Source organism: Macaca mulatta, chromosome 8, assembly GCF_049350105.2.
Source record: "Macaca mulatta isolate MMU2019108-1 chromosome 8, T2T-MMU8v2.0, whole genome shotgun sequence".
Taxonomy (NCBI): domain Eukaryota; kingdom Metazoa; phylum Chordata; class Mammalia; order Primates; family Cercopithecidae; genus Macaca; species Macaca mulatta.
Window position 1 is genome coordinate 14,437,505 of NC_133413.1, and position 15,068 is coordinate 14,452,572.

Sequence of the window (15,068 nt, forward strand, 5' to 3'; positions counted from 1 at the left end):
TGTTCTGAAGACATTTATAAGTTTCTCTCCAGGGTGAATTTTCTGATGTTATTTAAGATTAGTACGTTGACTGAAGGCTTTCCCACATAAATGGCATTCATATGGCTTTTCTCCAGTGCATGTTCTCTCCTATCATCTAAGGTCAGAAGATAGACTAAAGGCTTTCCACACATAGAAGACAAGCATGTGGTTTCTCTTCAGTGTGAATTCTTGTGTGTCCTCTAAAGCCAGAGCTTTGACTAAAGACTTTCCCACTTTTATCACATTCATAACACTTTTATCCAAGGTGAGTTCTCTCATGTCTTCGAAGGTTAAAGGATTGAATAAAGCCTTTCCCACACTGATGACACTTCTACGGTCTCTCTCCCGTGTGAGTTTTCTCATGTCTTCTAAGGTGAGGACGCTGAGTGAAGGATTTTCCACATAGATGACATGCATATGGCCCGTCTCCAGTGTGAGTCATCTTGTGCCGTCTAAGGTGAAAGCAATTAGTATAGGCCTTTTCACATATATTACATTGATATGATTTACCTTTAGTATGAATTTGTTTATGTGGTTTAGGGGACAACTGATTACTAAGGGATTTTCCACACTGTTTGCTGACGTAGGGTTTCTTTCCACTCTGAGTTAACAAACACTGAGTCATTGTGGAACTGTGAGTGCAATCTTCTCCCAAATCATTACATTCAAAGGGATCCTCCAGAATGAGAGAGTTCTCCTTTAGAGACAAAGATTAAAAGCTCTTAATGATTTACCGACATACATCTATACATTCATTTCACCACCTTTGGATCCTAGGCCAACCATTCAGTGGTAGAGCCCAGTTGAAATGTTTCCAATGTTACTTGTGTGAAAGGAAATTAAATTTTGGCACCCCAAACTCATTTAACCAAAGGGAAAAATCAAGCTGGGAACAGGGTCACACAAACCTGCCTCCCCCTTCTGGTTCCTAAATAATATGGCTAGAAGATGAAAAGCTACATGCCTCCCCCATATTTTGCCCACAAGGAGATTCCTGATGAGCTGTTAAAATTACACCATGACAATGCAAACTGATAGCTTGTCTTTACAGGCGCAGTCATCCCCAGTTCACCAGACACAAATGCATATCCAATTGTTTCCCTGCCCCATTTTGCCTATGTTGTCTTATATAAAATGCAGCTTTCCTGCGTTATTCCTCTGCCTCATTTGTTTATGTCATCTTATGAAAAAAAATCCAGATTCACTAAGCCAGAAAAATTCATGAATGACTATTTTTTTCTACCCAACTTTTACATGAAAATTGTGTACTTCTCAATATCCCACCCTTTCCCCCTTTAAATTTGGAGAAAATTATCTTTGGAGAAAGGTATACACCTGTTCCCCAGGTGCATGTCCTTAACTCTGGCAAATACATCTCCTAAAATGATTGAGACTTGTCTCGTCATTTTTCTCGATTGACACTTGCGTACACATTGTCTCCTGCAGACACAGATATTTTCTCTTTTGTAAGATCCCAACTGCAGAGTTATTCCATTGATTGTGATGATATCAATATCTTTCAAAGTCTGAGCATGAGTAATGTGTATGCACTTGTTCTATTTTAAAGATCTCATGTTATGGTTTACAACACAGGTCACTTTATTCACTGAATTCAAAGTATCAAATTTTTTTTTTTTTTTGCTTAGAAAGCACTTAGTGCCAGCCTAATTACACTCAGGTGACTGTGCGTCATTACTAACTTAACCCATTACCAGATCTTTAACTTAGATGACTGGTGTACAGAGCTATAAAACTCACCATTGTCATACCGGTGGATGCATCTTTTCTGATAGGATGCATGGTTATCGTGTGTTTTTTCTTAAGGGCACTTTCCTTGTTTGAAATAATTGAAAAATAAATTGTTACCTTGGTATTATGGTAATAAAATTGTTTGAAAAACCACAAGGCCTGTTTACTTTTTTTCAAAAATTGACACTTAGATGTGGCAAATGTGTCAAATGAAGAAAATACTTCAATAGAACAGAAGGTACAGCGTCAGCAATTAGAAAAGAGTCTTAAAATTAAAATGTGAAAAGATTTAAAATGGACATGAGATATCAGGCAGGTAAATAGAGGGATAGTCTTCACAGGGGTATCGGTAAAAGAGTCAGCATGTGACAGTTTAACCCCAACGAGTACATGAATTATCCTTTTCCTGAAAGTAAAAGAAAAGGCAAGAGGACACAAGAGTAGCATCTGACATATGAACAAAAATGATGATACCATCTAAGGAATTCTGCTCCAGTAGCTTAACCTACATTTTAGAAATTACCACTCATTTAATAAAACCTCTCATTAATATTTGACTGATATTATTCATTGACAAAGCACCTCCTCCTATTAGAGCACAGGACCCTGTTGCTTACCCAGATTCTGGCCTTGGAGAAATTCTCTTCCTTCCCGCCAGAGCTCTTTTCCTTCCTCCAGCTGCAAAGTTATATAGGATTTGCTTATCTGGTACCCTGTTAGTGGAAACAGTACATGTGTTTTGAGTTCACTGTCAATAAATGTGCATTATCACCAACTGTAAGGCAGGCTATCAAGGAAGAATAAAACAGTGAAGGTCAGCTCAGGCCACAAGACCTAGAACACAGAAAACTCCCCAGGATTTTTTTGACCCAACATGAGACTAGAAAATAAATCCAAATGAAAGGTCCATCAGGAAAAGGAAATTCAAAACAGTCAGGACCTATGAATGCTGAGTCCATGCCTAAGTTCCAAGACACAATGCAGAATACACAGTCTTTTCAGAAAGAGATTAATTAAACCTCTGCACAGTATGTTTATTATTATTCTCATGCAGAACAAAAAAAAAAATTTGATTTACAAAAATAATTGATGTTCTATACAGAAAAGATATTGCTATTGTTTTCACTAATTGGTCTCAGCCTAAGCATAGCGACTAAAGCAGAAGAGTTATTTAGAAAATATTAAATTTAATACATTGAAAATATTCATTAGGCCGGGCGCGGTGGCTCAAGCCTGTAATCCCAGCACTTTGGGAGGCCGAGACGGGCGGATCACGAGGTCAGGAGATCGAGACCATCCTGGCTGACACGGTGAAACCCCGTCTCTACTAAAAAATACAAAAAAACTAGCTGGGCGAGGTGGCGGGCGCCTGTAGTCCCAGCTACTCTGGAGGCTGAGGCAGGAGAATGGCGTGAACCCGGGAGGCGGAGCTTGCAGTGAGCCAAGATCACGCCACTGCACTCCAGCCTGGGCAACAGAGCGAGACTCTGTCTCAAAAAAAAAAAAAAAGAAAAGAAAATATTCATTAAGTTCTCAGGTCTGTTCTGAGTATTAGACACTGAGTACCAAGGAAATCATGAAATCCTTGTCAAGATTACATTCTAATTGAGTGACAAACTAAATAAAACAAAACAAAATAAAATAAAATAAAGATATTTCTTTCAGACAGATTTAGAGAGCTCAAACTTTTTCAGATAAGATCTGTGAGAGAATCAGAGAAGAGATTAGAGTTAGATTTGGGGAAGCTGTTCCAACACTTATTGAATGAATGAGTCAATGTGTGTCTACATACATATGTGAATGTTGAGGGACTCACCGAGGGACACCAGGTGACTGTTGTTTTCCAGTCACCAACAACTGGATGTGTCCATCCAGTTCTCTTGGATGTGTCCATCATGGCCCACTCTTCCTGGGTGAAGTCAATAGCTACATCTTCAAAAGTCACTTTCTTCTAAAACATCACAGACACTTTAGTTTAGACAGAGAATCCCTTTTAACGTCCAGAGGAGGAAGGCTGAGATGACATAGGTAGGAGCTGGGTATGCAGAATTCCCAGTGTTTTAGGTTCCAGCCAGTTCATTCTCAATACTAAGCTGGTATCTGCCTTTCCGATTCACTCACAGAGACGTACCCACTCTTAATCCATTAAACTTTACTATGAAGAAATATCACATGAGGTGTGACATAATATAGCCCAGATATTTTTCAGTAATGTGTTAATCACCTGTACATAACTGATTATAAAATTTTCGCTTGAACCTTCATAAATAAAACAAATTTACCATGAATTTCAAGAAAATTACAGAGTAGTCACAAGACAAATAACCATGATTTACTACTTTTTAAACATGACTCTGATTAAATAAATTATTTCTCTAGATAAACCACAGGTTTCTCACCAATCAAATGGTTAAAAGACCTATTATGTGCTTTGAATAATCTAACGAAGTAATAGAAAACATGTTTCCTATCTAGCAAATATTTATTAAATACATGTCATTGGTCCCTTATTCATTAAAAAGTTAGAAAGTAATGAACCAGACTCCAGCATTCTTCAGAACGGAACAAGTTTTACGCAGAATATAGGATTCAATTTATACATAGAGTCACTCTAATGTTATGTCATTCAGGTGTTCATGACAAGGCTTGAAGACAGTCGAGCAGCACAATACAAGACCGCTGAGGCTGGTACACTGAGGAAGTCTTAGTCTGATGATTCCTGTGATATGAGGCTTCCTGTTCTCAACTTTCTCTGGGCAATCCAAACATCAGTTATCACTGCCTCTCTTTTAACTTTACCTTGTCACTTGGCTTGTTCAAGGATAAAAAGACCTCTTTACTGTTTTGCTTTTTTCTAACCAGCCCTTATGAAGCATTTCCACAGAACCCTAAATTGTACTCTATCTACTATATTCCTTCTCCTGAGTGTGCAACCATAATTAAGTAATTGTATTTCTTATATGTTACTTTCAGTTACCAGAAGGTGAAAAGGTTAATTATCAAAAGGTAAAATGAATGGGGATAAGAATAATAATGACTTCTTTAGTTGTCCTTTTGCAAAGTTTTTAAAAGCACAAATATATTTTATCAAACTCTCCTTTTTCCTCAGCACTGTGCAGCTCTTGCCCAAGGCCTATCACACGGGATTTATTGAACTCAGCTGCTAGAACATCAGCCTCATTATTGGGCTGTGATCTTCTGCTCTTCACGCATCTCTATTGCCTGCATTCATCAAAATCCTAAGTCTATTTCAGCCAACGGTACAGTTAATGGGTCAATTATTTCCCTATGAGGTTATAGGATGGATAGAAGAAAAAGAAATACATAAATGAGACCTCTCATGTCTTTTTTTGTAAATAGCCTGAATAGGGGCTGGAATAAAGTAGTGTAATATTAGAAATTATATTGATAATTTAGGAATCTTTGACACATGATACCCAACCTAGAGTCCTGAGAAAACTTAATTGGAGGCCAGATACCTGAAAGTCTCCTGATTGCATTTGGAACACCCAGGCTGGATGGATTTTGCATCATGAAAACAAACAAACAAAAAGAATAAAAATGAAACACCCATGCAAACTGCAGAAAACTGCCCATTTGCCAGCAATATGGGTGTCATTTCAGCAGAAAGAGGCATCCCGTACTCACTAGTGAACGCATTGTCAAGAACTCAGTCTCTCTCTGTCTTCTTCTGGATTTCCACTTGCAGACACTTCAGGCACTAAAAAAAGCTGAGGTTGGAGAAAGAACACGTGAGACACCAGCCTTGTACACAATTTTCAGACCAACCTGTGATGAAAAGCCAGACCTTCACTGAAGTGTGACACCACCTGCACCACAGCCTGACCAATACACACAAACACACAGAGGCCTCTCCTCTTTCCCCAAGGTCAAAATTAGGAAGCCTATGACTATGGTTTCTGACAAAGAAGGAACACAGATATCTTGTGAACGAGAACATTAAAAGCACTGAGTTTTGTATGTTAATTGACACAAGTCCAGATATTCAATTCCCTCACTGATTTTAAAATACAGGGATCCCTGACTCTGCCCACATGTGGAATATGATTTCCACCTGTAGATAAACACTGTGGGATTTCTCAGATTTTATTATCCCAGCTTTATGCCCTAGCAATGTTTCTCCAACACCAATCACAGCCTTCTGAAGCCTTACTCCACTTTTACTTTCTCTCAATTTCGACTTTTGTATTTCCCCTTGGAACTTGGAAATCAATCAAGTAAGAATCTGTTTTAGGGTCAAGTGCGGTTGCTCTTGCCTGTAATCCCAGCACTTTGGGAGGCCAAGGCAGGTGGATCACCTGAGGTCAGGAGTTCGAGACCAGCCTGGCCAAAATGGTGAAACCCCATTTCTACTAAAAATACACAAATTAGCTGGGCATGGTGGTGCTTGCCTGTAATCCCAGCTACTCAGGAGGCTGAAGCAGGAGAATCGCTTGAACCCAGGAGGCAATTACAGTGAGCCGAGATCCTAACACTGCACTCCAGCCAGGGCGACAGAGCAAGACTCTGTATCAAAAAAAAATAAAAAATAAAAAATCTGTTTTAGGATGGGGATAATCAATTCAGGAATTTATTTCACTTGGAGGGTCAACACTCCCATCCTGCTGATCTAGCCCTTAATATCTCCTGCATCAGAAATTCGCAGCAGTACCCTGGGTCTGGTGTTTCTGTCCTGTGTATACAGTCACAATCCTCTAAGATGCTCAGAAAATACAAAATGACTTAGGGCTGAGAGAAATTTAGCAGCTCAATCTGATATTTTACTAAGGTGGTATCTAAAATTCTTGCAATCATGGTTTATGTTAGTCTTTGTTAGTTGCAATATCTCTGATTATCATGATACATATTTGCTGAGAAATACTGATGTCCATGTGTATATTCATACATAGATATGTAGGTATAGAGATGGATATGTTTATATGAATGCATGTGTTTGAGATGGGGGAAAACATGCATGTATTATTTCCCTGCTAAAAATAAAAAAATTAAATATATTTTATGTACAAATGATAATTATGTTTCATAAACAAAAAATTAACTGACCCATGTACATGAAGTCCAGGAAAAATAAAAAGGGTAACTTTGTATTAATTGTGATGTTGTGCTTACAGATATACATAAATTTCCTTATTTAACCCTTATAATAACCCTGCTGATGATAGTTTATTTACCAGTTCAATAAATGATCAACAGAGTTTGAAAAATATGACAAAATTACAAAACTGGAAAATGACACAGCAATATTTTTAATTATATTCTGCCTTGTCACTGCCTCTTCTTGCTTTTTTACAAAATTACTCCCCTAACCAAGGTTCTCTATGATTCTGGGGACTGCAGGATTTAGACCCCAGTTCCCAAACTTCACTGTGTCTATTTTTACTGCCACATTTTAATGCACATTTACAGACTTCAACAAGCACTTTTCAATATCAACTTTTTTCTTATTCCTTGGTCTATTTCCTACATCTGTTTATCAAGGCTTCAGTAACATATCACTCCATCTGCCTGTCCCTTCCATGAATGTACCTGACAGTACATGTATTATGCAGTCTATAATTCAAGCAGAACAGATATTCCTTCAAAAAAATAAGATATTAGAGAATGCCTACAAAGCTTCAGTGAAACCAGCTGTAACCCTTAATATTATTACCATGTAAACTCTTCCTCGAATATCAAAATAAGATTTGGACTTTAGAGAATATTTGTGTGTGATTATAACCCAAACATGAACTAAAAGTAATTTAAATGGTCATATACAGACTGTGCCAGGGACAAACAAGGACAAATATTATAAGAAAATCAAAGCACGCTTATTTCCTAAAGGACTCTTGTGTGGAATCTATAAAAACTATTTCAAGATATAGAGATTAAATATATTTCAAAACAGACACATACACAAGCAATCTTTAGGATAAATTTTTTAAAACTTATGTTATGGGTCTAAAATTTTCATTAATTCATGGAAAAAATGTATTGACAAACTTCTCACCAGAGCAGGAATAACAACTTACGTATTTGGTGACTTCAAGATGAGAGCCTGCACAGCTTAGTATCTCCCTCCAGATCTCTCTCTCTCTCTCTCTCTCTCTCTCTCTCTCTCTCTTTTTGTTTTTTGACAGAGTTTCACTCTTGTTGCTCAGGCTGGAGTGCAATGGTGAAATCTCAGCTCACTGCAACATCCACCTCCCAGGTTCAAGCTATTCTCCTGCCTCAGCCTTCCAAGTAGCTGGGATGACAGGCATGCGCCACCACGCTTGGCTAATTTTGTATTTTCAGTCGAGACGGGGTTTCTCCAATTTGGTCAGGCTGGTCTGGAACTTCTGATCTCAGGTGATCCACCCGCCTCAGCCTCTCAAAGTGCTGGGATTACAGGCATGAGCCACAGCGCCGGCCCAGATCTCTTAAAAAGTCATGAGGAAGGAGCCATTCTGCATCCTCAATATTACCTTAATATTTTAAGGACACCCATAACAATTAAGAGGCTGACTTGTGACTTCCTAGCCCTTTCAGGGCTATTTAGGCCCACCTTAGTGAAGTATTAGGAATGCAGCATTAGGTCTCAAGTTCCTGGACACCAAAACCATGTTCTCCAACAGATCTTCAGTAAAAATAGCTGATGTCTATATTCTTTTGCCTGTCCTTTCCCTTCCTTTTAATTCAGAACTGCAGTCTCAAAAAGTGCTATTATTTAGTAGATTCTCTCAATTCTCAACACCAGCACTATACAGTGTTGAGTAACATCTCAGGTGCTAGGGAAACAGCAGCTGACATTCTAGTAATGCACAAATAGAAAAGCAAAGATCACCACAGAGTAAAAGAGAATAGATTTTTTAAAAGTATGAAACCAAAATGAATATATATCAGATTACACTATAAATGGAAAATCCTATTATCTTGACTGGATTGCAAGTCAAAACCTCTCATGGCTTCCAACATCCAATATATTCAAAGCAGTTCAGGAATGGTGAAAGTGCAATGGAATTTAGAATTATTCTAAGGTTGCATGTGTGAAAGCACCATGCCCTGAAACAAAATATTTATTTTTAAAGCGCATAATGAACACTTCATACAAAGTTTGTGTAACCAGAGAAAAAATCTCATATTTTTTAAAAAAGGAATATGCAACATATTTACATATAATAAAATAAAATTAAACTAAAATAACAGCAATGGAAGACACAATCTGACCTCTGAAAATCAAGGGAGAAATCTCTTTTAAATAAACTTGGCACAATTTTTAAAGTAAGTTATGAAAAATAATAATACCTGAATATAGTATGTAAAAGTACCAACACAATAAAGCTAAAACAATATCCGTGGAAAAATTATTTGCTGTACATTATTTTAAAAAAATGATCTAAGTACTTTCCTCAAGAAGGTAAATGAATGAAATTTAAAAATTGCCTGAGAAAATCTGTGAAAGGAAATGAATATAGAGAAGCAGAATATAATTTAACTATAAACCACACAAATAGAATTTAAAAATAAGGCCGGGCACAGTGGCTCATACTTGTAATCCCAGCACTTTGGGAGGCGGAGGCAGGCGGATCACCTGAGGTCAGGAGTTTGAGACCAGCCTGACCAACATGGAGAAACCCTGTCTCTACTAAAAATAGAAAAAAAAAAAAAAACAAAAAACAGGCGGGCGTGGTGGCACAAGCCTGTAATCCCAGCTACTAGGGAGGCTTAGGCAGGAGAATCGCTTGAACCTGGGAGGCGGAGGTTGCGGTGAGCTGAGATCATGCCATTGCACTCCAGCCTGGGCAACAAGAGCAAAACTCTGTCTCGAAGAAATAAAAAATAAAAATAAATTAAAAATAAGTGGCAGCCAACATGCCCCACATGATTTTCTGTGATGAAAGAAATGCTCTATATCTACATTGTCCAATGCAGTAACTACCACACATATGTAGTTACAGAATTTCTAGTTTGGCCACGAATTTGGCAATTACTACTAAGGATATGCCATTTAGTTATTTAATTATAATTAATTTACAGTTTATAGCCACATGTGACTAGTAGTTACTCTATTGGTCAATGCAGATCTAGAATCTTGGAGAAAGCAGTTAAAATAATGAGATACGGTCAAAACAAAAATGGAAAAGGCACACAAATAGTGAACACAGAATATGAGAATGTGAAGTATCGATTCACACAGTAAAATTTAATAATGAGATGCTGCCTTGATGGGACACATGTCTGATGCTATTCAAGGCTTGTCTTGTTACAGGTAGAAGAGCAGGAGCAGGGCAGGAGAGGGCTCTTCCCCTACCCACTAGAAATGTCAGGTGATGGCCTGTTAGTGATCACTTTGCCTCTCTAACAATGATAATTAGGCAGCACCAGAGACAGGCCATTTCCTGGTGGTCTACACCTGTTAACATCAAAAATGTTAATTAAATGCAGACCCCAGGAAGAAGCAACTTCTTGGGCATTCATGTTAAGAGACAAAAATGGCAAAGTATAATCTTCCGGGCACACACTCCACTGGAAAAGGAAAGAAAGCCTCAGACGGACACGCATATAACTCCCTAAACACACCGTGCATGCTCAATTCCAAAGGGTAAGGAAAGCACTGTGCATGCCGGAAACTCTCCCTAAAGGCAGAATCGTGGGAAAGAGGCAAGCCCATCCCAGGATCAAGGTTAAAGGCCCTTCTCTTTTCTCTCTTGGACCCTCAGGCATCCACTTGGGTCTCTTCCAGGAGAATTTTCCTTTCCTTTCTGTTCTAAAGCCTTTTTAAATAAACTTCCACTCCTGCTCTGAAACTTAGTCTCTTTTTCCGCTGTATGCCCCTCAGTCGAATTCTTTCTTCTGAGGAGGTAAGGACTGAAGTTGCTTATGGACCCATGCAGATATGCTGCCAGTAACTCGAATCTCTTCTACTGGTAACAGTATCATTGTAAGGGAATGGGGCCAGTTCACATCTCAGTGCTCGGAGAACTCACCAAAAATAAAAAGTTGGAGGATGCTGTGAACTTATCTACCTTCCAAGGCAAGTCCCACAAGCAAGCAGCAAGACTCCCTTTCCCCAAGGTCTTAAACTCTTCTGATGCTCCTTCTCTGGGAAAACGCATCCTCTGGCTTCCCCTTATATAGGAAAAAACAATTAATAAACCTAATCAGCACTACATTCCAAGAGGCATGCCCTGACTGCACAGATACTGAACCTAATCAAAACTGCATTCTGGAGACACACCCGGTTCAATTTGATTGGATTTTTGAGACAGCTACTGAAAACCCCACATAAAGTTGGAAACCAAAAAGTTAAGGCTATGTTGAAGGAAAAATAGGAAGATTCATTCCTTTTTTCATTCATAAGTACTTTTTTTTTTTTTTTTTTTTGAGATGGAGTCTTGCTCTGTTGCCCAGGCTAGAGCGCAGTGGTGAGATCTCGGCTCTCTGCAAGCTCTGCTTCCCGAGTTCACGCCATTCTCCCGCCTCAGCCTCCCGAGTAGCTGGGACTACAGGCGCCCGACACCACGTCCGGCTATTTTTTTATATTTTTTTTAGTAGAGACGGGGTTTCACCCGTGTTAGCCAGGGTGTTCTCAATCTCCTGACCTCATGATCCGCCTACCTCGGCCTCCCAAAGTGCTGGGATTACAGGCGTGGGCCACCGCATCCGGCCTCATAAGTACTTTTGAGTGTATTATATGTACTAGAAAGCATTCGCAGTCATGGGGTACAGCAAGAAACCAGACAAACTAGAGTCTTATGGAGACTCTATATTCTAAAATTATTTGGAAGTAAACTGGACTTGAAAACAAATGGAAAGTGAATAGATATAAAAAGTTTCAATGCTCATGATGACGTAAAAAAAATAAAATATATTGCAGAAATGAAGTCAAGAAGTGTTAGGGGTCATATGGTACTTCTAAGGCCGTTGGTATCCTCTGAAACTCAAGCAGGCTGAAGACATTTGCATAACTAAAAGGAAAGCAGATGCTAATAGAAGACAATGAAGAAAGGACCTGAAAGGCATTTCAGAGACCTTGGCTGGTGGCAGCCCCTCCCTTCAAAGGCCTGGAGGCCTATAAGGGAAGACTGGTTTTGTGGGCTGGGCCTAGGGCTGCACCACCCCGGGCAAGCGCAGGACAGTGCTCACAGCATTCTACCTCCCAACCACTCCAGCTCCAGCCATGGCTAAAAAAGGCCCCAGACACAGTTTGGGTCACTGCTTTGAGGGTGCAAGCCATAAGCCTTGGCAATTTCCATGGGATATTAAACCTGCAGTTGCACAAAGTACAGGAGTGCGCTGCTGATAAACACATACCCAAGACTGGGCAATTTACAAAAGAAAGAAGTTTATTTGGACTTACAGTTCCACATGGCTGGGGGGAGGCAGAAGGCGAAAGGCATGTCTTACATCACAGCAGGCAAGTGAGAGAATGACAGCCAAGCAAAACTGGTTTCGCCTTATCAAACCATCGGAACTCGTAAGACTTATTCACTACCACAAGAACGATATGGGAGAAACTGCCCCCATGATTCAATTATTTCCCACTGGGTCCCCCACAACATGTGGGAATTGTGGGAGTACAATTTGAGGTGAGATTTGGGCGGGGACACAGAGCCAAACCATATCAGAAGCCTTCACCTGGATTTCAAAAGATGTATGGAAAAGCCTGTATATCCAGTAGAAGCCTGCTGGGGTGGAGACCTCATGCAAATGTCTACTACAGCAGTGCAGAGGGAGAATATGGGGTAGGAGCTCCCACAGAGTCCTCACTGGGGCACTGCCTAGTGGAGCTCTGAGAAGACGGCCACCATCCTCCAGACCCCAGAATGATAGATCCACTGACAGCTTTCACCCTGAGCCTGGAAAAGCTTCAGGCACTCAATGCTAGTCCTCGACAGCAGCCACGGGGACTGACCCTTGTATCCAAAAGAAAATACCATAAAGACACGTGCACTCATATATTTATTATAGCATTATTTGCAGTAGCAAAGACATGAATATTTTCTCTATCATCGGATAGAGAAAATGTAGTATATATACACCATGGAATACTATGCAACCATTAAAAAAATTATGTCCTTTGCACCAACATGGATGCAGCTAGAGGCCATTATTCTAAAATAATGCAGGAAGAAAAAACCAAATATCATATGTTCTTAGTTATAAGTACGAACAAAGCGCTGATTATACATGGATGTAAAGATGGGAACAACGGATACTGAGGACTACAAGAAGGGGAAGGGAAGGTGGGGACCAAAACCTGAAAAACATATACACCATGAAATACTATGTTTTCTACCTGGGTTACAAGATCATTCATACTCCAAGCCTCAGCATCACACAATGTGCCAATGTAAAACCCTGCACGTGCATTCACTGAATCTAAAATAAAAGTTGAATTTTTTTTTTTAAAGAGGTGAAGATGTGGGCCGGGCGCGGTGGCTCAAGCCTGTAATCCTAGCACTTTGGGAGGCCGAGGCGGGCGGATCACAAGGTCAGGAGATCGAGACCATCCTGCCTAACACGGTGAAACCCCGTCTCTACTAAAAATACAAAAAACTGGCTGGGCGAGGTGGCGGGCACCTGTAGTCCCAGCTACTCAGGAGGCTGAGGCAGGAGAATGGCATAAACCCAGGAGGCGGAGCTTGCAGTGAGCCGAGATCATGCCACTGCATTCCAGCCTGGGTGACAGAGCAAGACTCCGTCTCAAAAAATAAAATAAAATAAAATAAATAAATAGGTGAAGATCTGAATAGACATTTCCCAGAAGAAGAGATACAAATGGCCAACAAATACATGACAAAATTCTTACCATCTCTAATTGTCAGGGGGATGCAAATAAAAACCACCATGAAATGTCACCTGACACCTCTTAGAATAGCTGTTATCGAAAAGATGAATAGTAAGTATTAGTGAGGATGTGGATAAAAGATAACCCTTGTATATTCGTGGTGGAAATACAAACTACTATGGCCATTTTGGATAATAGTATGAAGGTTTCTCCAAAAATTTTTAAATAAAACTACCTGCTGATGAGGCTGTTGAGATATAGGAACACTTTTACACTGTTGGTGGAATGTAAATTAGTTCAACCATTGTGGAAGACAGTATGGTGATTCGTCAAAGACCTAGAACCAGAACTATCACTTGACCCAGCAATCTCATTACTGTGTATATACCCAAACGAATATAAATCATTCTGTTATAAAGATACATGCACACACATGTTCATTGCAGCACTAGTCACAATAGCAAAGACATGAAATCAACCCAAATGTCCATCAATGATAGACTGGATAAAGAAAATGTGGTACATACACACCATGAAATACTATGTATGCAGCCATAAAAGGGAATGAGATCATGTCCTTTGCACGGACATAGATGGAGCTGGAAGCCATTATCCTCAGCAAACTAACCCGGGAATACAAAATCAAACAGTGCATGTTCTCACAAGTGGAAGCAGAACAATGAGAACACATGGATACTGAGAGGGGAACAACACACACTGGGGAGGCAGGTGGAGGGAGAGTATCAGGATAAATGGTTAATACATATATGCATTGGAATATTATTCAGTGTTACATAATAATGAAACCCTGTCATTTGTGACAACATGGGTGGACTTTGAGGGCATTACGTTATATGAAATAGGCCAGCCACAGAATGACAATTACTATATGATTTCACTTGCATTTGAAATCTAAAATAGACAAACTCACAAAAGCAGAGAGTAGAATGGTGGCTGCCAGGGGCCGTGGTGCAGGGGAAATGGGTAGATGTGGTCAGAGCACAAAGTTTCAGATATACCATATAAGTAAGTTCTGGAGGTCCCCAGGCTCACTGAGATGCGTACCTTAAACATGGACAGCTTTTTAAATGTAATCATAGCTCAACAAATTGGGTTAAAAAAAAAAAAGAGGGGGTTGGTTAAAAAATTTAAAAGGAGGGGTAGACGTCCCCTTGTTTTCCTCTCTTTGTTATTTTCTTTCCTGCTGCCTGGAATTAAAAAATGATAGGTGGGCATTTAGCAGCCAAACTGGAGCCTCTTCTAAAATGCAGCAGAGCAGACAGCTGGAAGGGGCCTGCATCCCTAATGAATTTGGCAAACATCTGTACCAGCCATGATACATGTAACTATAGATTTAAGTGAGAAAGAAATAAACTTCTGCCTAGTTTAAGCCACTTTGTTCAGACATTAATTTCATATGCGTATAGAGAATGTATGCTCCTTACGAGTAGGAAAAATGTTTATGCCATATGATTCATAATGGGTGTTCAGCAATGTAGGGTGATGCTGATTATGATGACAATAG

At 39.6% G+C, this 15,068-nt stretch overlaps 1 protein-coding gene and 1 pseudogene across 2 annotated transcripts in view; both read right to left on the minus strand.

Moving 5' to 3' along the window:
• The window catches only part of LOC144330571 (zinc finger protein 705D-like), a 23,104-nt pseudogene continuing 8,036 nt past the window's right edge, over positions 1–15,068 (minus strand). The window contains exons 2-4 of the transcript XR_013396862.1: positions 3,587–3,721; positions 1,780–1,854; positions 1–718 (exon numbers count right to left, since the gene is read on the minus strand). The product of XR_013396862.1 is annotated as a zinc finger protein 705D-like (transcript). The remainder of the gene's footprint in view (positions 719–1,779; positions 1,855–3,586; positions 3,722–15,068) is intronic.
• LOC100430375 (uncharacterized) overlaps positions 12,123–15,068 on the minus strand; it is a 25,516-nt gene continuing 22,570 nt past the window's right edge. Inside the window, exon 3 of the mRNA XM_077942760.1 lies at positions 12,123–12,132. The gene's annotated coding sequence lies outside the window, so the exon portion shown is untranslated. The remainder of the gene's footprint in view (positions 12,133–15,068) is intronic.